This window comes from Hyperolius riggenbachi, chromosome 9, assembly GCF_040937935.1.
Source record: "Hyperolius riggenbachi isolate aHypRig1 chromosome 9, aHypRig1.pri, whole genome shotgun sequence".
NCBI lineage: Eukaryota > Metazoa > Chordata > Amphibia > Anura > Hyperoliidae > Hyperolius > Hyperolius riggenbachi.
Window position 1 is genome coordinate 63,481,808 of NC_090654.1, and position 25,833 is coordinate 63,507,640.

At 46.1% G+C, this 25,833-nt stretch overlaps 1 pseudogene; it reads right to left on the reverse strand.

Annotated features, from left to right (window-relative positions):
* Positions 1–869: 869 nt before the first annotated feature.
* Positions 870–25,833, reverse strand: part of LOC137532445 (E3 ubiquitin-protein ligase TRAIP-like) — a 47,183-nt pseudogene continuing 22,219 nt past the window's right edge.

Genomic DNA, 25,833 nt, shown 5'->3' on the forward strand with positions numbered 1-25,833 from the left:
AGCATAGGTAATCCCAGTATAGGTAGCCAGTTATAGGTGACCCCAGTATAGGTAGCCAGACGTAGGTGCCCTCAGTATAGGCAGCCAGCTATAGGTGCCCCCACAAGCATGTGCTGGTGGCGGCTCACTCACCAGCTCCATGTGTTCCCGCGCTGTCTCCTCCCCCACTTCTCCGCCTCTGCTCCGGCGGAGGCAGAGCGAGAGGCAAAAAAACATACCTGAGGCTGCCCTGACACACTGAACTATAGCTTGCTGAAAGGACTTGGCTGGAACTAAACAAGACAGTCAATCAGTTCCTCAAGTAAAACATTGTGGCGCTGCCAGTAGTAAAATATTGGTAATATAAATTACAGATTTTAAATGACAAAAACAGATATTTTACTGTGCACTACCCAGCACCTATTCTAACCTCAAGCCTCTGCTCTAAGTGCATAACCCTTCCACCTAATACCTAACCCCACCCCTAGGTGCCTAACCCTAATGTGCCCACCTAATACGTAACCCTAGCCTCCCCTGTAAGTGCCTTAAAAGAAGGCCCCCTACCTAATGCCTCTCCCTCTTCTGTAAGAGCCTAGAATTAACCCCCCCCTGCCTATCCTTAATCCCCCCGGTGAGCAACACTAACCTAAAACCAGTCCCCCAAACGATAGACAGTTGTAGCCGACAATGTACAACCATTACTTTGTAGTAGGCGATCGACTACTACCTAGGCTAGACACCTGCCAATTGTAGTGCCCAATTGACCTGATCAATTTCCTGAGTCAGTCAGATGAAGCACCCCAGCTAATCCTGGAGCTGAACAAAGGTCTCCAGAAGCCCTTAAACATCCCCCAGTGAGCGACAGCAGGTGGTAGGTGCACACATCCCACATATACATACATTTATTGGCACAAAAATCACACACAGTGAAGGTCACCGATACACAAAACTCATAATTTCTTCCTATACAGAAAAAGCTGAAAGATAAAATTAAATATGAATTATGGTGTTGTGTTAAAAAGAACAAAAAGATATCCTGTCACTGTCCGAGAGCCACAGAAAAAGAAAGGCGAGAGCATGCATGGCTCTCATGTTGCTTGCCAGTCACAATATCACAAGTCACCACTGTACTCTGTCATAGCGGGGAGACCTCCGGCAGTCATAGTGTAGGTGCACAGAAAATGTAGAGCGACACCTACAGGCTCCTCATTGCCAAGAATTACCACAGGGTAAAAGCTCCTTGTGAGTATCACACTCTTCACCAATACTGAGAGGGGTTAAAGGTTTCAAAAGTCACCCCCATAGAATGGAAGCAAAAGGAACATAATGGCATTTCAATAAAAAGACGTTTAATTCATCGTCGGCCGTAACAGCAGCCCATGTGTCTCAGTTCTGGGGAGGAGTAGAATGATTTGTCACTTCAGGAAGTCCTCCAGCCGGGGCTGGTTTAAAGTGCTGGTAGATGTAGCGGGCGGTCTGGAAACCTTCTTCCTCTTCAGCTTTGGAGGTAAAGGCCGGATGTCAGACATAGAACTCTGTGGAGGGGAGTTATGGAAAGCAAAGTGTGCAAATACAAGCTGTACATACAGCATCTGAAATGTGACCGGGGGGGGGGTGGGGGGGCAATTCTCCAGCACAGATGGTTAGGATGGTAAATGAGATGCAAATAATCCCAAATTGCATGCAAATGTTATGATGCTGTGAGCTCCTAGGCCAAACGAAAAGCGACAGGAAGTGTTCTTGAATGGGTCAATTCTAAGCAGATACACGTTACATTACATTTGTAGGTAGGCCAAAATTAACCTCTTTGGGACTAAAAATTCCAGAGGCGCATAAAGTAGTGACAGTGTGTGTGAGTGTCTCTTACACCGTTATCTGCGTTTCGCAGGTCTGTCACCTGCTTCCTCAGGCAAAACTACAGGAAGAGTCTGAAGCCTACAAAAAAAAATACCTCCTTTTACTAGGCAGTCCTGTTCAACAATAAGGTCATAGCTGAAACACTGCATTGACGCGACAGAATGATCAATTAATACTCCCAAAATCCCCGGGGCAAAATTTGGTAGAGGCAGAAGTTTGTGCAGTAGCTCTGCTTGCAGTCATGTCAATCTCCGCCTCCTCCCGCCCATCTCAGTCTTCTTTCACTGAGAGGGGCAGGGAGAGGCGGAAATCCGCAGAGATTGACTGGAGAACTGGAGGCAGAGCTACAGCGCAAAGCCATGCCTCTCCCGGGCAGCAAAACCCACAACCTCCAGTGATGGAGGCTGCCTGTGCTGGGGACACATACCTAACCGGGGGACAACCTTGCCTGACTATCTATACAGGGAATACCTATCCCTGGCTATCTAAACCAGAGGGACCTGAGCCAGGCAAATGGCTCTGGTCCCGAAGGGGGATAAATTGGCCGGTCCCGAAGGGGGATAAATTGGCCGGTCCCCAAGTGGTTAGTGAGCATGGCATTGACCATCTCTAGAGATGATTCATGAGATGCTAGTTTTTCAGAGTTCATGCAAATGATGCTGCAATTTATATACAGGTTGAAATTGTACCGATGAAAATAGTCCGCCATTGCATTCAGCATACATAAATTGCAACCAGATTTGCATCAACTTGATAAAATTTGCATTTTCATGGCTCATCTCTATTCTAGCGAGAAAAGGAGTTACAGATTGCCCAGCAAGCTCATGGTGAACCAGAACTACCAGGAGTTTGTGAAGGGCTGAAAGAGACCAAAAAGCCTCCTTACTAAAATACTAAGCAAAACAGAAGTTTGCCTTCTTAAAACAGAAGGCATTTGCGATTATTCAGGTTGAAGTGAGTTATGAGACCTCCCACAATGCATCACTGCTGAATATGCAAATCATCTTTGTTGTCTCGGATAGCTGACTACACCTCCATGACCGCAGAAATGCAACGATATGTCAGCTTGTTAATATTACAGAGCCAAACTAATCCAACATGCCTCCTTTTTAATGGTATTTTGCCTTTTTTAATGTGTGTACTCTATTTGGATGTTTAACAATTAATAAAAGTTTTTTTATATTTTTCTAATAGGTTGTTTTTTTGCTTGGAGTATACGACCTGCCTTTTGCACCTCCTATATTGTCTAATCCAACATGCATACAGACTGCTTCGGACTGGTTGATCATCAGTACATGGCATGGATTAATATGTCTTTATGGGGTAGGACATTAAACACCTAGAGAGTTACAGATTGCTCAGCAATATAAAGGATACAGGCTGAATAAACTTTGTTCGCCCACCTAAACCATCAAATCCAGTCCTCACCTGGAAAAAGAAAAAAGCAAACAAACATGGAATTAGTGATAATACCCCAATTTTTTTAAGAAACAGATGCTCCCCCCCTTCATTAAAGAGAGCCCGAGGAGGGCTCATTAAAAAAAAAAAAAAAAGAAGAAAGAAAAAAAAAGTAGGCTAAGGGGGGCTGAGCGGGTCAGGTAGCAGCAAAAGCTGCAGCTATCCACAGCTCCTGTGGGCTGCAATGGCCCACTTTCACTTTCGTGACCTCTGGATCATGACGCTGGAATGAGAGACCGTCTCTCCTTCACAGCGTGCAGGGAGGCGGGGGAGTGGCAGGGGGCGCAGCCAGGGAGAGAACTGTGAAACCCTGTAGGAACACCCCTGGCGGGCCTGTTGAACAGGGATTCCCTCTCCCCTGTGTCTACCTCCAAGACGGCGACAAGTAATGTCAGCGTTTTGGGGCGGATGGGTTGCTCTGACTGAAGTCAGACTGGATTAGCTGCATGCTTGTTTCGGGTGTGAGATTCAGCCACTACTGCAGCCAAATAGACCAGCAGGGCTGCCAGGCAACTGGTATTGTTTAAGAAGAAACATCCATATCCCCTTTTAGTTAAAGAGAATCCGAGGTGGGAATTACTAATACTATTGGGGCACAGAGGCTGGTTGCGCACACTAAAACCAGCCTCTGTTGCCCCATCGTGTGCCTCCATGTCCCCCCTGCTCGCCGCTATAGACCCCGCAGTGCTGGCGACACGCAGCGTGTCGCCAGCACAATGTTTACCTTAGCGCTGTCAGTCAGCGCCGCTCCCCCGCCCGCGTCACTTCCCTCCTATCAGCGGAGGTCTCACAATACAATTTCAGCATACAGGTATGTGTCCTGAACTGACAGTACCCTCCCGAAGCCACCCCCCCCCCCGCAGTCTGTTGACACCCCGTTCTGCCCATAACACACCCCTTTCTGATGCATTACACACCCCTTTTATGCTCCTGTGACCTCTCCTCTTCAGCATGTGCCCCCCCACACAATCGGCACATTAAAGGAGTCATTAGGAAAATCCCGGCTCTACTTACTCAGGGCTTCCCCAAGCCTCTTGCAGCTGACATGTCCCACACTGCAGCTCTGCGCTCAGCTGTCGGCCCGGGGTCCCCGCTGGTGCAGAGCCCGACCTCTAGTGCGCCTGTGCGAGCACCGCTGTCAATCAAGTTAATGTTTGCAGGCAGGCACAGTACACCGTGGACTTGATTGACAGCAGCGCTCATGCAGGTGTAGTAGAGACGACCTCTCCCGGGGCGGCAGCTGAGCGCGGAGCTGCGGCGTGGGACATGTCAGCTGCAAGGGACTGGAGGAAGCCTCCAGTAAGTAGAGTGGGGGAATATTTTGTTTGCCTGATGACTCCTTTAAGTACTCGACTGGCTCCTCCCTTGAATATGAGCGATAAGGAAGAGGCAGTTTAAATCCTTAGTAAAGCAGAGAAGCTGTGCACAGGATACACTATGTCAGCTCACTGGAGTGCTCTAAGCCCAGAACAAGTTCATGAAAGTCTGCACAAAAGAGCAAGTGGCTGGGCAGATCCAGTGTAAAACGCCAATTTTCTTTTTCTGACGAACAGCGGACAATCGGGACACCAAAGGACAAAGAAAATGTGCGGTTTGAATCTACGGAAGGCAAGTATTCGTTGTAGGTGTTTGGTCGTTGTCACAGGAGCCCTCAGTGGCTGACCGCACTTAGCCTTCTAAACGATGCCAGCGCACAGATCGTGCGAACTCTGGTCGCAGTCAATGCGCAGGAACCGTTAAGAATTAGCCGCAGACAGCTCAGAAGGGAGCCTGTGTCAAGTATTTAACATTGTATTCTTTTTATATATCATGAATTTATATCTTTTGATTTATTCCTAACCCATAGTCTCAAAATTACTGTTGTATAACCAGTCTTATATCACGCATAGAGTGTAATGATGTGAAACTATTCTCATGTATTCCCACACTTGGTTTTTCTCATGCTGCAAATGACGTAACTAATAGCTGAAATATTTTAGCAAGTAGCTAATAGTTGGCAAGGTCTCCTAGAATGACTCATAAGATAGAAAGTGAAACCAAAAGCACATTACATCATCGGAATGAATTTCTGGAATGTGATGTGCTGACATACGCGTATGTTAATCAGTAGGAGGAGTTAGATTTCTTTCTTTGTTCTAACATTATAAAGATAGGTAACGAGAGAGAGATTTTTAGGCTGCTGCTCTTGCTTAATCGGTCTCTAGGAACTGGTATGTATCTCATGCAATATCTTTTTTGGTGGACCTTATAATATGTTAGCAGATATCTTAGTAATTGGCATCTTAATCATAACTTGCTTATATGTAATTTTTGTATATTCTCTGTATATTATCACAAGAATACATTATATTTAGTGATAATTCTCTTGTCTGCGTGTTCTGTTTATTTCAACCTGGGATATGCTAAAAACAAATATATGCAAGCTTTCAGTGGCTTAATACCCATTGATATTAACAGATTAAAGTAGTAACGCTAAATGAAGAGTTGCACTTCTTTCTGTTAATAATCCTGCCTAATGTGTAGGAGCTGGCACCTGTGAGACACGGGTGATTACAACGTCACCCACTGGTTCAGAGTAAACTGCCACCACCGCGGTTACTATGGGACCGTGGGGCCCACTAACTGACTGCCTAATCCTGCGAATAAAACGGTTAAACACACGGTATTCTGTCTAGCCAACAACAAACAAACAGTAGCGTATCTTCAGAGACCCGGGATCAGTTCTGTGTGTGCTGATAAGCAGGGTAGCGGAAAGTGAATGACTTGGAGAAAGTCGTTTATTCACGCAATATAAATAATTAATATATACAGACAATTATGAAAATCAACAATTATGAAAACAGTAATAGCCAGTATGAAAAATAAAAGAAGGGAGAAAAATACTTAGTTCCTGGAAAGATGTCCTGTTTGTGGGAAAAATCAGAGTTCTGGTTTCCAATCAAGTTCAAGCAAAACGGTTTCAAGTTCTTAGAGTTCTTTGTTCAGATGGGTCAGCAAAATGGCCACCAGCCCTATGTCCTCTGGCTGGCAGCAGATTGTCAAGAAGATGGTAAAGGGAGGAAGATCTTCTCAGGCAGCTCATTCACTTTTAATGGAGATGAGCTCAGAGGCGGGCTTCCAGAGTCGGCCCCCTAGGCCGGACTATGGTAATCACACCTGGGCAGGGGCTTTAGCAAACTCATAACCCTGACAGGTTCCCTAGGCCGACCTGCGCGGCCGGCACACAGATAATAATTACATATTCTCGATCCCCAGAACCTACCGATTAATATGATATCAAACTTGGGCATGTTTGCATGCCCGGTTACAAAACGGTGGAATTCCCAGCGTTCTGGTTAGGCTAGGGGCCCAAATTTAATATCAAAACACTCACAAGCTCCGGACCAGCAGAATGATATAACTTTCACATTTCTCCGATGTATGGTACTTCTAAAACATGCATAAAGATCATAACTCTATGTTTCCCTATCCTGGCTGAATGGTTCCGCTAAGTCTGCCCCCTGCTGGGATTAGCTTCCTTGGCTCTGAAAAGACTCCTGGTTTGTTAATTAACATCTCCATGAGATCAGCTAAGTGTCACCTGGTTCCCAGAGCCAAAAGGGAAATTGTGCCTTCCACAGGGAATATGTCCAAGCCAATTAACCCCTTCCCCCCAGGCTGTCATTTCAGCTAAGACAGATTTCCCAGCTGTTCCTAAGCAGAGGGATACTGCACATCAGATCTTGGTTTAACGATTTGTGTCGCAAAGCGACCGCAATCGCGTTTTGGCCGACTGGGCGTCGCCCGGCGTCACACCTCCCCTTCCTGACGCTGTGTAGGGGGTTGTCAGCAAGACATCCGCCGTAGCAGCCATTGGCGCTGCTGGGTCTAGTTCCCCCTGACACCGGGACAGCCCATCGGCGTTTTGGTGCCGGCTGCCCGCTTTGTGTTGGATCGTAAAGTCGTACTGTTGCAATGACAGGCTCCACCGTAGGAGCTTGCCATTGGTCCCAGCAGTACGGTTTAGCCAACTGAGGGGGTTATGGTCGGTAACGATCGTGAAAGAGCGGCCGTACAGATACGATTGTAGTTTCTGTAGGGCCCACACGATCGCTAGGCACTCCTTTTCAGTGGTGGAGTAGGCTACCTCTCGGGGCAGGAGCTTCCGGCTCAGGTAGAGGATAGGGTGTTCATCTCCCCTTCCATCCACCTGGCTGAGGACTGCGCCGAGACCGTAGTCAGAGGCATCGGTTTGCACAACAAACCGACGACTGAAATCCGGGGCTTGAAGCACAGGGGCACTCGCGAGTGCCTGCTTCAACGCTTGGAAGGCGTTCTCGCAAGCGGGGGTCCAGCTAACAACCTTGGGGTGTTTCTTGCTAGTGGCATCGGTCAGGGGCTTCGCCAGGGTACTATAGGCTGGAACAAATTTCCTATAGTAACCAGCGGTCCCCAGGAACGCCTGGACCTGCTTTTTCGTGATAGGCCGAGGCCATGCCAGGATGGCGTCAACCTTTCCCGTGTCAGGTTTCAGGGTGCTACCCCCCACCCGGTGACCTAAGTACTGCACCTCGGTCATACCAATCTGACACTTACTCGGCTTAACTGTCAGATTGGCTGCAGCCAGCCTCTCTAGTACCTGGGACAGGTGTTTGAGGTGTTCCTCCCAGGTGGGGCTGAACACCGCAATGTCATCCAAGTACGCTACAGCGAACCCTTGCAGTCCCTCCAGCAGGTCGTTTACGGCCCGCTGAAACGTGGCAGGAGCGTTCTTCATCCCAAAGGGCATCATCGTGAACTCGAAGAGGCCAAAAGGGGTGATGAAGGCCGACTTCTGCCTCGCGTCAGGTGCAAGTGGTATCTGCCAGTACCCCCGGCTCAGATCCATGATTGATAGGTACCTGGCGGACGCCAGCGTATCCAACAACTCATCGATGCGAGGCATGGGGTAGGCGTCTGTAGTGGTGATGGCGTTCAACTTCCTGTAGTCCACGCAGAACCGAGTTGTCTGGTCCTTCTTGGGGACCAGGACAACAGGGGCTGCCCAGGCACTACAGGACTTTTGAACCACCCCTAGCTCCAGCATCTCCCTCACCTCTTTCTGCATGTCCGCTTGCACCTCAGGGGAGACGCGGTAAGCGGATTGCCTGATGGGGGGATGGGTGCCCGTATCTACCCTATGCACTGCCAGACTGGTCCGCCCCGGGACACCGGAGAAGGTGTGCTGGTACGGACCCAGCACCTCCTGCAACTGCTCTTGCTGGGACGAGGAGAGTTGTGGGTTGACGCTTAGGTCGCTGTCCACATCTCGTATGTCAGCCAGCAGGTCTAACAGGGGGTCTGCCTCTCCCTGCTCTAACCGGCTGCACACTGGCAGCACATACTTGGTCCTGTCATGGTGGGCCTTCAGCATGTTGACATGAAAGCTTTTCTGTTTCCTGCCTCCCATGTTCACCAGATATGTCAGAGGGTTTAACCGTTGCACTATAGTGTAGGGTCCCTCCCAGGCCGCTTGCAGCTTGTTCTGCCTCACTGGAAGAAGGGCATACACTTTGTCACCTACTTCAAATGACCTCTCTCCAGCAGTGCGGTCATACCAGAGTTTTTGTTTGGCCTGAGCCTGGGCCATGTTTTCCGTTACCATTTCTGTGAGGGACTCCATCTTGTCCCTGAACCTGAGGACGTAATCAACTACAGAGACATCTGTGGGGTCCCCCTTGCCCTCCCACGTCTCCCGCATCAATTGTAGTGGTCCTCGGACATTCCTACCATACAGGAGCTCGAACGGGGAGAACCCGGTAGATTCCTGCGGCACCTCCCTGTATGCAAACAACAGATGAGGCAGGTATCGTTCCCAGTCCCCACCTTGCGACTCGACAAACGTGGTCAGCATTTGCTTCAGCGACCCGTTGAACCTTTCACACAGTCCATTGGTCTGCGGGTGGTAGGGACTGGAGACAATGTGCGTCATCTGTATCTTTTTGCACAGGGCCTCCATGAGTCCGGACATAAACTGGGTTCCCTGATCAGAGAGCATCTCCGCAGGGAACCCGACTCGGGAGAAAATGTTAAGTAGCGCATCGGCTACCTTGTCCGCCCTCAGGGAGGAAAGTGCCATGGCCTCAGGATAGCGGGTGGCGTAATCCACCACCGTCAGGATGTACCTTTTGCCACTGCTGCTGGGAGTGGGCAATGGTCCAATTATGTCGACCGCCACTCTGTGAAAGGGCTCACCTATGATTGGCAGTGGACACAAGGGAGCTTTGCGGGGATTCCCAGCCCTTTTTACCTTTTGGCAAATGGTACATGAGCGGCAGTAGTTCGTCACATCTATCCGCATTTGAGGCCAGTAGAAATGTCCCCGGATACGATCAAGTGTCCTGTGGATCCCCAAGTGCCCGGCCAGGGGAATGTCATGTGCGGACTTCAGCACATGCCCCCGGAAGGCACTAGGTACCACAAGCAACTTGGTACCCATCCCCATTTCACCTTCGGTGGGGTGTACAGGCTCACTGTACAACTTCCCACCTTCCCAGTATACCTTGAAGGTAGCCTTGTCTGTGAGGGGCTCAGAAGCCTGTTTTCTGAGGGCCTCGAGGCTAGGGTCAGTCTGGAGTGCTTGCACAAATGCAGCACTCTCACTCTCAGCCAGCTGGCCCGTGGCATATGAGGTTAGTGGCTGAAGGGTACCATCCCTGTGGTCAGAGGAGGGGGAGGAGGCCGGAACCTCCTCCACCTGTTCTGAGCCCAGGTTCTGAGCAGTACGGCTGCGTGTTACTGCTAGCACAGGTATACCTTCAGAATGGCACATATTGGCATCACCTACATCATTGTTACAAGCATTAATAACAGTAACAGGAACATTTTCATCACAGACAGTTTGTACATCAACCACAGGTTCCCTTGAACTGGGCACGTTCAACCCACCTCCCCCCTGTTCTTGCCCCTGGGTGCAAAGTACCTGGGTGTGGGCAGAGAGTCCGTCTCCGTTCTGGCATTCCACAGGGCTTGGTGCAGGTTCATAGTACGACACCAGCGTGCCCAAGTCGGTCCCCAGCAAAACAGGGACCGGCAGTTGGTCCAGGATCCCAACAACCTTCTCGTGGACCCCCACCCCCCAGTCGATGGACACCCGGGCTTGGGGAATGTGAGAAAGAGTGCCCCCCACTCCAGTGAGGGTGAGGTACTGGTCAGGGATGATGGCCTCTGCGGGGGACAAGGTGTGCACGCACCAGAGTGACATCTGCTCCGGTGTCACGGAAACCAGTGACAAGCTGGTCATTCACAGTAACCAGCTGGTGATTGCTTGTGATGGGGGAGTTCCCTGTCCCCTTTGCAAACATCAGGTTGGATGCGGCTCCTGGTTGGGGTACGCTGGCGGGTGGTGTCTGCCGCGGGCGAGGTGCGGGTGGTCCAGGTGCTGGGGTGGCCTGCCTCCGCTCCGGACAGGTGAACTTCATGTGTCCCGTCTTGTGGCAGTAGTGACAGGTGACCTCTCCAGGCGCTGCAGGCCTGGGTGCAGAAGCTGTGCTGGGTGGCCTCTGTGGCGGACGGCTCACAGGGGCAGGAGAGTCTGCCGAGGTATTGGGCTGACCTCCCCTCCAGCTGGATGGGACAGTCCTGCGGGTATCAGCCACCCGGGTAGTTGCAAAAGTCTCAGCAAGGTCTGCAGCGACAGTTGCTGAAGCCGGCTTGCGTTCTAGCACAAATTGTCGTACATCAGCAGGGCAAATGTTCAGAAATTGTTCCAGGACTATCAAGTCCTCCAGGACGCCATAAGACCCTTTGGTGAGGCCGAGTGTCCACTGGCGGAGTGTGGTGAGCAAGCTGCTGACCACATCTCGGTACGAATCAGAAGACTTTTTCTGCCAGGCCCTGAACTTTTTGCGATAGGCTTCTGGCGTCAGCTGGTACTTAGTAATGATAGCGTCTTTTATAGCATCATAATCATTATCCTTTTCCGCAGGCAATTCTGCGAAAGCATCAAGCGCTTTGTAGCGCAGCAAAGGTGTCAGATGTCTGGCCCACTGGTCTTGGGACAGACGATACTGACGGCATGCTTTTTCAAAAGACCGCAAAAACAAGTCAATGTCAGTGTCTTTTTCAATATTAGCAAATTTAAATTTTGCACTTACGGGTGCTGCAGCTCCTTCAGCAGGGAGGCTGGGCGGTGAACTCCGGCTGGCCTGTTGCACCTTTGCCATGTTGAGCTCATGCTGTCGTCTCTCCCGCGCCTCTGCGGCATCCCTCTCCGCGTGGCGTTCAGCAGCAGCAGCTTTGCGTTCTGCAGATTGGCGCTCCCGTTCCTCTCGTGCTTCCATGTACTGCATGTACTTGTCCAGGTCAGTCTCCATCAGCTTTTGTAATGCCTGCTGCATTACCGGGTCAGCACCCATGGACAGTCCAGTACTGGCCAGTTCCGGGCGAGTAATGTCAGAAACTCTGGGATTGGGGTCCATACTGACAGTCTCTGGCGTAACTGTTGCAACAGGGCCCGCAGGATGCTCAACCTCTGTACGCCTAAGATCTTCAGCCTCTGGTTCCCCTTGATTGTCAGATGGGCTGGTATCCACCTCAGCGGACACTCCCGGCTCCCGCAGTTGCTGGGCATCCCATCTGGACAAGTCTGCTATCAGGTCCCGTTTTGTCTTGCGGAGGATGCCAATGCCCCTCTCTTCGCAAAGATTTTCCAGGTCTGCTAGGCACATGTTCTGGTAGTTCCCGGACATTTCCATGCCAAATAAAATAAAACTTTGGGGAAGGGGTACTGGCTACACAGTCTCTCTGTATATATAAAAAATATATTGCCTTCCAGCTACACCAACGAATTAGTTCGTTTCTCGATAGCGCTAGCGCTATCGCAGATACTTTCAGCACAACACAGATCCCACCGCTGCCACCACTGTCACAGGAGCCCTCAGTGGCTGACCGCACTTAGCCTTCTAAACGATGCCAGCGCACAGATCGTGCGAACTCTGGTCGCAGTCAATGCGCAGGAACCGTTAAGAATTAGCCGCAGACAGCTCAGAAGGGAGCCTGTGAGACACGGGTGATTACAACTGATACATATATTTTGGAAACAAGCACCACTGTAATACAGGTGAAATAATGAGGTATGGGTGTGCTATAGGCTATGAAAATAGGCAAAATTCACAAAAGAAAAAAGGCAGCCTGACAAGCACCACACCATGCCAAGGTATATAATTATATAAAGGGTATAACTTTATTTAAACATCAAAGGATAAAAACATATAAAAACAAAACCATGAGTCTGGGGTCCCAGATGAATAAAGTAAATTTATGCACCAGCACTAGCAATACAAAACAGGATAATGGCACAGTGCATATATGGTTTGCAAAATGACAAAGACTCTCATCAGTGCCAGATGATGACCATAATGAACAACAATAATTCGATGTTCCAAGATATTGTATATAAAAATATGTGAACAATAGATTGTACTGTGCAAAATAGCAAAGAGGTAGTAGATATAACAATCAATAATACAAGGTAAAGTGATACGTGCAACAGTGAAAAAGATATATATATATATACAAATGTGTACATAAGTATATAACAAATATATGCACCTGTGCAAAATAGACAATACAATGATGAACTCCTGTGAGGGAAACAGAGATGAATCAATAATGAATGCGCCAAGGTGGCGTAGTATAACACAAAAGTGCAAAGGAACAACGAGATACTCACAAATGAATCGCACAAGAGAGAGAAACGGGAACCCCCAGACTCAGGGAACACCTTAGTGCACCTCGCGGGAAAACGCCCGCTTCTGAGGAGGCTAGTGAAATGAGCGTGTGATCTGCCCTATAACCTAACGGGGAAGGAAGTGACGTAGTCGCGAAAAAGAGCCCCAGACATGACGCGGCCGCGTCAAGACGCCGGGTACGCTGGGTTGCCAAGGCAACCCAGACGCAGCGGCGCTGTCAAGAAGAGCCGAATGCGGAGGAAGTGAAACTGGGGCATGCGCGTAATAGGTGGCATACATAAAAGGGCAGAGAAAGAGATGTATAAATAAAGATAAAAGAAATAAGTAAATAAATAAACAATACAATAGGAAGCACTAGAAGATATAAGCATATATACACATAGATCATTCTACTTTATTAAGTCATAGGGGTGGCGACACTGACACACCATGGTGAACACAAACAGCTACTAGAAAGACTGTCCATAAAATATATATGTGGATCAAATCATGCATCTTCAGTCCCAAAGCTCCTTCAATCTTCCATGCGTATATAAGGGCCCATCATCCTAGGAGGGTTGCAAGGAAAAAATAAGATGAAAAAGAGAGGAGAAAAGGGGAGAAAAAATGGGAGAAAAAATATATCATTAAATTGGCAATGCAAAACTCCTGAAAATTTGGCAAATATAAACAATTATATCTCTGCATCTATGGAGCCTCATAGGCAGCCGAAAGGCTACCAGAGAGGAAAAATGAAAGGAACAAACAGAAACCAGAGAGGGTACATGCGAAGGGGTGGTAGGAGATATCAGAAGAAGGCTAACCAGTTACGCACAATCCCCGAACAAAAAGAAAAGACCCTTGGGGAGTCCAGAGGCCAAGCGGTAGCAGAAGATTTACAAATCATCAATTTGTCTGACGAACCCCTCACATCTATTGAAACTAAGGTCTTGAGTAAAGGCTTATCTTTTTCTCCAACTAAAGAGTTTGATTTGTTTGAACTGGTCAAGGATCTTTATCTTTTTTGTCGTAAACTTACTTTAAAATATGCATACCATAACAAGAAGCAGTCGTCCCAGCAATTACAAGATGCTCTGTTTCTCCCTGAAGCAATAGACCGACAAGTCCTGCAAGATCTACTCGACTTGGTAAGTGAAAGTGACCCCTCGCAAGTGGATCGACCCCAGACTGGCTTTAGGTCCCCCTCATATTTTATGCCTTCCCTTGCACTATGTCCACAGGTCAAGGTCTTTTTTGAAATGATGCTTCAGGATCTAAAGAAGATCCAGAGAACTTCGAATACACAGGACAATTTGTCGAGAGATGAAAGGAAAGCACTACAGGTATTAAGAGCTCGGACAGATATAGTCATAAAGGAAGCGGATAAGGGGGGCAACATAGTGATCTGGCCGACCATTCTATATGAGAAAGAGGTCAATAAACAACTTGGCAATAATAAATTTTATCGCAGATTATATAACAATCCAACCAATTTGTTTAAGGATAAACTGGATCTTATTCTTAGGGATGCAAAACAGATGGGTCTTATTTCGCTTAGAGAGTGGCAGTTTCTGACAGTGAAGAATCCAATCACGCCCACATTGTATTTATTACCCAAGGTACACAAAAATAGGGAGGCACCGCCTGGGAGACCTATAGTAGCTGGTATTGGCAGCTTGTTAGAGCGTTGTTGTTCCTTTATTGACTTCTTTTTACAAGACCATGTGACCAGTTTGGATTCATATGTGAGGGATTCGTCTGATCTGATTACTAAATTAGATGATGTTGTTTTACCACCAGATTCTCTGCTCATCACCTGCGATGTCGAATCTTTATATACAAATATCGACCACAGAGATGCCCTATCGTCTGTTAGATACTTTCTCAGGACCACTTCAACTGTGAGGGATGATTTCAACACCTTTCTTCTTCAGCTACTGGATTATGTTCTTAAGCATAATTTCTTCACGTTTAACGGTAAATATTATTTACAAATCCATGGTGTTTCGATGGGGGCCAAGTGTGCCCCCTCAATCGCTAACCTTTTTTTAGGTTGGTGGGAAAGGGAACTAGTGTGGTCCTCACAAATGAAAGCGCATCATGATAACATCTTGGGCTATTTTAGATATGTGGATGACATACTGATATTATGGAATGGGAGTATGGAGAAGGCTCAAACATTTATCTCTGAACTAAATAACAATGACCATAACATCTTTTTGACGGCTTATTATTCTCGAAATGAGGTTAATTTTTTGGACTTGAAAATAACATTAAATGAGCAGGGTGTCATTTACACCTCATTGTATCGCAAGGAAACGGCTGTTAACAGCCTTTTACATTTCGACTCTTTCCATACAGATGCATTGAAACGTAACATTCCGGTTGGCCAATTTCTTCGCTTGAGACGAAATTGCACAAATCCATCCGATTTTGAGAGAGAGGCAGAGCAATTATCACAACGCTTCCAGAAGAGAGGATATCCCAAGAGCTCCATTAAAAGGGCATTATCCAGAGCAAGATCCAGCAAAAGAGTGGATTTACTGCAGCCCAAGGTAAAGAAAAAAGAGGAACTAGTTAGGTTCTGTACGATGTACAATAACCGATGGACCCAGATACGCAGTATCTTAAATAATCATTGGGCAATAATCCGCAGTGACCCAATAATGAGCGAATACACCACAGAACATGCTTCACTCACTGCAAGGAGAGCCCCCACCCTAAGAAATATAGTCTGCAGGAGCCATTATAGTAAGCAACAAAAATGTACAGTCAAAGTAAAAGGCAGCTATCCTTGCAACAGTTGTAACATCTGTCCAACAATGACTCCCACCAAACAAGTATGGAATGCCTCGCATACGAGATACTTTAATATAAAACAATTTATCAACTGTCTCACACCTGGTGTTATCTATTTATTAGAATGCCCTTGTGGCCTTAAATACATCGGCCAAACCAAAAATATGTTGAAACTACGTATACAGAAACACTTCTCGACTATTAGGCTTTCAGCTAAAGATCACTTGGAGGGTAAACAGATTACTCCTGTGGCCTCACATGCCCTCCTACACCATGACAGTAGTACAGTCGGTTGGAAAGTTACTGGCCTACAAAGGATTTTTGTCCCCGTACGAGGAGGAGATATTACCCAATCTTTACTCAGAGCAGAAGCGAGGTGGATCTTTGAAATGGGCACACAAGCACCTGGGGGCCTAAACGAAGATTTTTCGTTTAGTAGTTTTCTCCATTGATTCGCTTATTGAGCCCCTTTTGACCCCTTGTTCTATCTATAAATATGAGTATATGCATATATATATTATGCATACTCTTGATGGGGATATGTCCCACGTCCTGTGAGCGCACAAATTTCCATGTATTTATATGCTGGGTTGTGCGCCGCACATGTTGGATATCCACGCTCGCTCCCTCCTTCATGTGGGCTTTTGGTCTCTAATAATATCTTGTTCTATATCTTGTTCTGCTTCTTTTGGTCTCTAATAATATCTTGTCTGCGTCTTTTTCTTACTTTATAGGTGTCCGTTATCTTGGGATCACCCTTTGCTGCGTTTCTTTATGGTGCCATTTTTAGATGTAGTTTCTTGTTCTTTATGCCTTGGTGTTTTTCCATCTTCACCTGTATTACGTCTACTCACATGTGTGTATACGTATGTGCGGGCTTCCCCGCATATACACATGTATACACACCTTTTTCCATCTGGGCATTGGGCATGTACCCTCTCTGGTTTCTGTTTGTTCCTTTCATTTTTCCTCTCTGGTAGCCTTTCGGCTGCCTATGAGGCTCCATAGATGCAGAGATATAATTGTTTATATTTGCCAAATTTTCAGGAGTTTTGCATTGCCAATTTAATGATATATTTTTTCTCCCATTTTTTCTCCCCTTTTCTCCTCTCTTTTTCATCTTATTTTTTCCTTGCAACCCTCCTAGGATGATGGGCCCTTATATACGCATGGAAGATTGAAGGAGCTTTGGGACTGAAGATGCATGATTTGATCCACATATATATTTTATGGACAGTCTTTCTAGTAGCTGTTTGTGTTCACCATGGTGTGTCAGTGTCGCCACCCCTATGACTTAATAAAGTAGAATGATCTATGTGTATATATGCTTATATCTTCTAGTGCTTCCTATTGTATTGTTTATTTATTTACTTATTTCTTTTATCTTTATTTATACATCTCTTTCTCTGCCCTTTTATGTATGCCACCTATTACGCGCATGCCCCAGTTTCACTTCCTCCGCATTCGGCTCTTCTTGACAGCGCCGCTGCGTCTGGGTTGCCTTGGCAACCCAGCGTACCCGGCGTCTTGACGCGGCCGCGTCATGTCTGGGGCTCTTTTTCGCGACTACGTCACTTCCTTCCCCGTTAGGTTATAGGGCAGATCACACGCTCATTTCACTAGCCTCCTCAGAAGCGGGCGTTTTCCCGCGAGGTGCACTAAGGTGTTCCCTGAGTCTGGGGGTTCCCGTTTCTCTCTCTTGTGCGATTCATTTGTGAGTATCTCGTTGTTCCTTTGCACTTTTGTGTTATACTACGCCACCTTGGCGCATTCATTATTGATTCATCTCTGTTTCCCTCACAGGAGTTCATCATTGTATTGTCTATTTTGCACAGGTGCATATATTTGTTATATACTTATGTACACATTTGTATATATATATATATCTTTTTCACTGTTGCACGTATCACTTTACCTTGTATTATTGATTGTTATATCTACTACCTCTTTGCTATTTTGCACAGTACAATCTATTGTTCACATATTTTTATATACAATATCTTGGAACATCGAATTATTGTTGTTCATAATGGTCATCATCTGGCACTGATGAGAGTCTTTGTCATTTTGCAAACCATATATGCACTGTGCCATTATCCTGTTTTGTATTGCTAGTGCTGGTGCATAAATTTACTTTATTCATCTGGGACCCCAGACTCATGGTTTTGTTTTTATATGTTTTTATCCTTTGATGTTTAAATAAAGTTATACCCTTTATATAATTATATACCTTGGCATGGTGTGGTGCTTGTCAGGCTGCCTTTTTTCACGGGTGATTACAACGTCACCCACTGGTTCAGAGTAAACTGCCACCACCGCGGTTACTATGGGACCGTGGGGCCCACTAACTGACTGCCTAATCCTGCGAATAAAACGGTTAAACACACGGTATTCTGTCTAGCCAACAACAAACAAACAGTAGCGTATCTTCAGAGACCCGGGATCAGTTCTGTGTGTGCTGATAAGCAGGGTAGCGGAAAGTGAATGACTTGGAGAAAGTCGTTTATTCACGCAATATAAATAATTAATATATACAGACAATTATGAAAATCAACAATTATGAAAACAGTAATAGCCAGTATGAAAAATAAAAGAAGGGAGAAAAATACTTAGTTCCTGGAAAGATGTCCTGTTTGTGGGAAAAATCAGAGTTCTGGTTTCCAATCAAGTTCAAGCAAAACGGTTTCAAGTTCTTAGAGTTCTTTGTTCAGATGGGTCAGCAAAATGGCCACCAGCCCTATGTCCTCTGGCTGGCAGCAGATTGTCAAGAAGATGGTAAAGGGAGGAAGATCTTCTCAGGCAGCTCATTCACTTTTAATGGAGATGAGCTCAGAGGCGGGCTTCCAGAGTCGGCCCCCTAGGCCGGACTATGGTAATCACACCTGGGCAGGGGCTTTAGCAAACTCATAACCCTGACAGGTTCCCTAGGCCGACCTGCGCGGCCGGCACACAGATAATAATTACATATTCTCGATCCCCAGAACCTACCGATTAATATGATATCAAACTTGGGCATGTTTGCATGCCCGGTTACAAAACGGTGGAATTCCCAGCGTTCTGGTTAGGCTAGGGGCCCAAATTTAATATCAAAACACTCACAAGCTCCGGACCAGCAGAATGATATAACTTTCACATTTCTCCGATGTATGGTACTTCTAAAACATGCATAAAGATCATAACTCTATGTTTCCCTATCCTGGCTGAATGGTTCCGCTAAGTCTGCCCCCTGCTGGGATTAGCTTCCTTGGCTCTGAAAAGACTCCTGGTTTGTTAATTAACATCTCCATGAGATCAGCTAAGTGTCACCTGGTTCCCAGAGCCAAAAGGGAAATTGTGCCTTCCACAGGGAATATGTCCAAGCCAATTAACCCCTTCCCCCCAGGCTGTCATTTCAGCTAAGACAGATTTCCCAGCTGTTCCTAAGCAGAGGGATACTGCACATCAGATCTTGGTTTAACGATTTGTGTTGCAAAGCGACCGCAATCGCGTTTTGGCCGACTGGGCGTCGCCCGGCGTCACAGTCGTTTTTATTTTTTCAATTCAGGAGTACTTTACACCCTGCTCACATTGAATCTCCATCCACTTCTTATCCATGTTCCCCAACTTAACCAGTGCTGTGTATTGACCCAGTTTTCAAAAACTGACAAGAATATATTTCCATTAAATATTTCCATTGGCTCAATATTAAAGTGGACCTGAACTCTTGCACAAGGAAAACAGAGAATTGTACCCTGTATGTATTTAGTGAGTTTAGCCTGATTCCCCCTCATCTGTGACTAATCACAAGTTGTAATTTGATCTCTCCCCTGTGTCACCTGACTGCCATGGCAGACAGGCTCTTTTGAAAGCACAGGATGTTAATATGTCTGCTTCCATGAAAGCAGTAAGTAGAAACACTGCAGATTTATTGCAGGATTTATATCAGCTGTAACAAATGTTTTTCTTTAAAGGTTATTATGCTGTTGCATATCTTTTATAGCAGAGATGACGTTCTGAGTTCAGGTCCGCTTTAAAGCGAATACCTTTGGTGGGGAACGATCTTTCGATCACCCTTGCCTCTCCAGCAAACATGTATAAACTGCTAGAAAATTACTATTGCTTGCAGATACCTCACTAATCACTATTTACTGATTGAATTGCTAAATCAATTGTTTTAAAGAGACACTGAAGCGAAAAAAAATTATGATATTATGATTTGTATGTGTAGTACAGCTAAGAAATAAAACATTAAGATCAGACACATCAGTCTAATTGTTTCCAGTACAGGAAGAGTTAAAAAACTCCAGTTATCTCTATGCAAAAAAAGCCATTAATCTCTACGACTTTCAAAGTCGTGGAGAGGGCTGTTTTCTGACTTTTATTATCTCAACTGTTCCTGAACTATTTACTTTTTCTCTGCCAGAGGAGAGGTCATTAGTTCACAGACTGCTCTGAAAGAATCATTTTGAATGCTGAGTGTTGTGTAATATGCACATATTATAGAATGATGCAATGTTAGAAAAAAACACTATACCTGAAAATAACAATATGAGAATATTTTCTTTGCTGCTAATCTTCTAATAATTATTCATAGTACACAACCAATTCACTATATTATATTTTTTTTTCCGCTTCAGTGTCTCTTTAAATGTTGTAGCACCTGTTTTGTTTTGTTTTTTTAGCCCTTGTATGATGTATTAATATGTTATACTAATTTTTTTCTTTTTGAAATCACAATAAAAAGTAATAATAATAATAATAATAAATGTAGCATGTATCACCAGCTGTAGTGATTTGGGATCTGGTGATGGGGGTGGAGTGGGCGGAGAGATCAGCATAAAACGCAGCAGATTACAAGGAGATACTCACTACCCCAGTGTTGTGATGAGCTGATAACATGCTTCCGATGGGCTTCTTGCGCAGGAGCGAGTTCTTTATAAATGATGGCAAGACCGGCTCATCTTCCTCATATGTCTGGCAACACATGACAGATAAAGAGAAAGTCAAATAGACAACATAGCGGTACTACAGCTGTACTAAACACAACACAAGAAATCCTGTCTGAAGGAAAAGGGTTGAGGTTGGGGCTCTTTTTTTTTTAGCCTTCTCTGGCAGTAAAAGGCAGCCATGTATCACTAGCTCTTCTTGAAATTCAGATAAAATTAAGTTTAAAACTTCTCAGCCAAACATCCATTCTATCTGATTTCTTGGTGAGAAGTGATTAAAATGCTCCCTGGATTGAAAGCAATTTTTCTTAGCGCCTCACCAGTACTTGGACAATGTGAATGGCTCTCCCTGTGTGACCTGTGCAATTAGGTGCCCACTGCGACTCCCAGTGTCTCTGGCTCCCATGATCCTCTGCACACAATCACACCGTACACTACTCTGCATGTACTGGCACTGATGTACACACAGGCTACATTTGAGCTGTTGCACATGCAATACCACACCGCTTAATTGCCTACAAGCACATTTCATACTTCAGGACCACCTCTAGTTAAAACTACGCTGCATTTGTGGCTGCTTGTGCGGCGTAGATTTAACGCTGGTTGCTCCTATGCACGGGATGCAATACCGCATCTCAACTGAGTTCCATACATCCGTCAGTTTTCATTGGCTCCTGACCCCCTAATCACTGTAAGCCAATCACAATGGTCAGGAAGTAGAGAATTATAAAAAGGCTTTTAAAGTAGTTAAAGAGGAAGCATAGTGATAAATAGTAGAATGTAGTAAATTATTCAGGATACACAATTTTACATTATTTATCTTGGTTTTAAGATCAGAAATACTTCCTCTATGTATTAGGGCTCATTTCCACTATGCGTTTTTCACATGCAAATTCGCATAGCAATACAAGTGAATGGGACTGTTTCCACTTGTCAGGATTCCTTTGCGTTTTTCTGTGCAGAAAATATTCGCATGGCAGAGCCATCAGAATTTGCATACCGCTATGCGAATCGCATACAATGTATTTTATAGGAAATTCGCATGAGGTTTGGGTATGCAAATTTTCATGCGAATTCGCATAGAAACAATGGAAAAGCACACCAGTACTGCCATGGTTAAATTCGCATACATCGTCATCCATGCGAATGCGCATAAAAATTCGCATAGACCCGCATGCGAAATTTGCATCCGCATGCAAATTTTTACCACGGCGATTTGCACCGCACAAGTGGAAATGCAGCCTTACTGTATAGTGTATGAAATCCCACCCTCCCAGTGATGCTTAGTCTAGGCTGTTTAGTTATGCGTAATTATCCCCCTCAGAGCATTCTGGGAGGCCAGGAATTATTTGTACTAGCTTTCGGAAAACAGAGTATACAAACATTCCACAGAGCTGCACCTGACAGGAATAAAGAGGTCACCAATGGTGATAAATTTCAAAATGTGGCGCTACGTGATTCGGAGGCAGCAGCAATAATCGGGATTTTTCAACAGAGCTGACAAAACAAAAAGATTACATTTCTAAACTTATGGGAAACTCAACTCACCTTTATCCCTTTGGATTCCAGTAATGTGTTCTTAGCCGGACTTTTCACAGGGGAACTGTGAGCACAATTTATAAAAAAGAAAGAAGATGAAGAAACAGCATCAGACACAGATAAAGACCTGTTAGACAGACCATTATTACTTACACGCTCTGATCAAGCTTCAATCTCTTAAAGGGAGCGGTAACACTTTAAAGAGAACCCGAGGTGGGAATCTTAGAGTTAAATCTATACACAGAGGCTGGGTCTGGCTATAGTGCCCAGCCTCTGTTGCTAGTTGAATATTCCCTAAATCCCCCCTGCTCTCTGCACAAGCCCATAAATTACAGCCACGCTGGCGACACTGAGCGTGTCGCAGCAGGCTCTGTTTACCATTCTAGTGCCACTCATGCCGCTCCCCCGCCTCCTGCAGAGCGCCGATCCCCGCCCACGTCTCTTCCCTCGCCGCTGATTAGAGAGAAGGGACTCGGGCAGGGAACTGCGCTCTGCAGGAGGCGGGGGAGCAGCGTGAGTGACACTAGAAAAGTAAACAGAGCCAGACAGCGCGGCTGTAATTTATGGGCTCGTGCAGAGCACAGGGGGGATTTAGGGAATATTCAACTAGCAACAGAGGCTGGGCACTATAGCCAGACCCAGCCTCTGTGTATAGATTTAACTCTAAGATTCCCACCTCGGGTTCTCTTTAAAAGGTAGCCATACACTGGCTCGATTCCCGGCCGTTTCGACAGCAGATTCGATCCTGGGATCGAATCTGCTGCCAATCGTTCGCGGTAAACGCAGCCGCCGATCCGATTCCCTCCCGGAATCGGATCGGTCCGTCGATCGCGCCGTGCGGGAAATTACCCTCGATCGCCCGCGGGTAAAGTGCGCGTCGCTAGCGGCGGCCGATCCGATCAGGTATACATTACCTGAGGCTGGCTCCCGGGCATCTTCTCCGTGCTGCACGGCTCTGTTCCGGCTCCATCCATCCCGGCGCTTCCTGTGTCACTGCAGTGACCAGGAAGTTCTAATAGAGGGCGCTCTATTTGAACTTCCTGGTCACGGAGTAACACAGGAAGCACCGTAATGGATCCGGAACAGAGCCGTGCAATGCGGAGAAGATGCCCGGGAGCCAGCATCAGGTAATGTATACGGGGGGGACAGGCGGCAGGAGCAGCTCAGTAGATGGTGAATCGGTTTCAGGCTGAAATCGATTCACAATCTGTTTGCAGTAAAGGCAGCCATACGATCCCTCTCTGATCAGATTCGATCAGATAGGGATCTGTCAGCTGGTCGATCTAATGGCACATCGACCAGTGTATGGCTACCTTTAGGCAAGTTTGGTTCAGGTGTGTCAATATCAAAGGTGATGTCCAGATTAACATCATTACCCATCATTGGCGGGCGGAGTTTTGGTCTTTCCATACCAAGAGGGGCTGGGCTAATCGGGAAAAAAAAAATGAAAAGATGTATCAGGAATTCATTACATTACGACATAATACTCCGTGTTGCAGTTTGGTTGTGTATTCATGAATGAGTTGATTTCTGATACAGTCCGATTGAATTTCTTGCTCGATAAAGGCTTTTGATTTTTTAGGAAATCCATAAAATGGATGATTTTATGGTATCATGTGCGTCCGCCTTTACATACGGTGTTATCAGACACCAGGGGGCAGCACTGGTCCTCACCATTATTTCCTTGTCAGCGTTGTGCAGCTCCTTCTGGGAGGCGTTCAGCTCTTCTCTCACCTTCTGCAGTTCCAGCTCAGTTTTCTGGGCCTGGGAATGAAAGTGAAATGTTTAGATTGCATGAACGGAGTATGAATACAACTAAAGTTAATTCTTGTATTACAAAGTCCAGAAAGTGGACACACTGGGGTAACAGCGGGGAGGGGGTGAAAATATCAGGTCTGCTGTTAAATCTTCCACCCTCAGTGAGCTATTGGGCCTTAGAAAACCCTCGCTAGTAACAGAGGGCAAGGATGCCAAGTTGGAAATGCTAAAAATTATGGAGTACCTGTCTACTCACTTTAGCATCACTTTAAGAGCCCATTCCCACTTGAGCGTTTTGCCGGCGATTTCAGCAAAACGCTCAAACGCTAGTGCTTTTCAAAGCGCTAGTGTAATAAAAGTCTCTGGGCCTGTTCTTACTTGGGCAATTTGCGCTAATCGCCACAAAGCGGCCAAAACCACGAAACGCGAACGCGTCGCCTGCACCATTTTCAGGCGATTTGCATTTCAGTGCTATAGAAGCGCTAATTGCGATCGCGGAAAAACTGCCGCAGTGTTCAGCGATTTTTAAGTGTGAAATTGCGGAAAAATCACTCCTGCAAAACGCCGGCAAAAATCGCTGCCGTTTTGCAAACTCAAGTGTGATTGAGCCCTAAAGGACATAAACAGCAGAAGTCTGTATCCCAAGCTGCAATAGTGCTAATAGCTGTCTGCATTACTTTGAGCATGCAGTTTGTGAATTCGAAAATGGTCGCTTCCAGCAGATGGGAAGTAAGGGCCAGTTCACACGGGCGCTAAACGACAGCTATAGAGCTCGTTACTTAAGCACTGCCCATTCAAATGAATGTGCAAATGTCACGCTCGATCACGATTTTCCCATTGTCCCGTTTATTCATCAGTCAGTCAGCCAGCCTCCCAACATATTTGCACATTATTATGGCAGTTAGACTGAACAACTGCTGTTCAGTTTGAAAATAAAGGAAATCCTAAGGATCCCCCCATGAGGAGATGGACAAGTCCAAACCCTGTCAGCATTTTCCTAATTACTGTAAGTAATTTAAAGTGCCTGCAGAAATGCATATATTACACATATGTATAACAAGCATTTTACATTTTTAACTTTTTTTTGCGATCGTGGTCCTTTAAACTAGAATCAGGACAGCTATGCAATTCACGAAAAAAAAAAATAATCACCTAAACCAAAAACTAAAATGATTGTGCCGACCTTGTGGGTGGAGGAGAATAATTCCTTCTTCAGCTTCTCTGTCATTTCTGTGGTGGATCTGCGTGCCTCTTTCAGGTTCTCATACTCTCTGGGGAGAGAAGGTTCAGACGGGGTTAATAGCAGTTACATCCTCCTGGCCCCGGCTGCGTTCCATCCTACACACCTTGCTTCCGCTCTCTCTCACAGAGTATATGTGGATGGGATGTGAGCTTAGCGCTCTAATATAAATTATTTACTTAAACGAGGTTCTGGTGACCCCAGCGACCCCACAAGTGTCAGACACAAGTGTTTTATCGGGTGTCAGCGGCGAGGAAAGAACATAAACTGTTTATAGAGTGCAGTCTCGCCACCTGTATGCTGAACACACAGCAGAGACCAGCAGCATATAAACCTGGTAGAGTATATTTCTTGGTTATTATATTACACAGACACGGGCGCTGGCACACATGTGTGGCCTCCTATGTTATCCTCACAATCACTCACCAAAGATGAAACTCTCGAAAGTGCAAAAGAACATTCACAGCGTTTTCTAGAGCTTTACCTAAAGTCATCATCATAGCTCTAGCTTAGTGTTCACCAACCCTCTCCTCAAGGCCCACCTGCAAAGCATGTTTTGTGGAAATCCACAGAACTCCTAAAGTGAGAG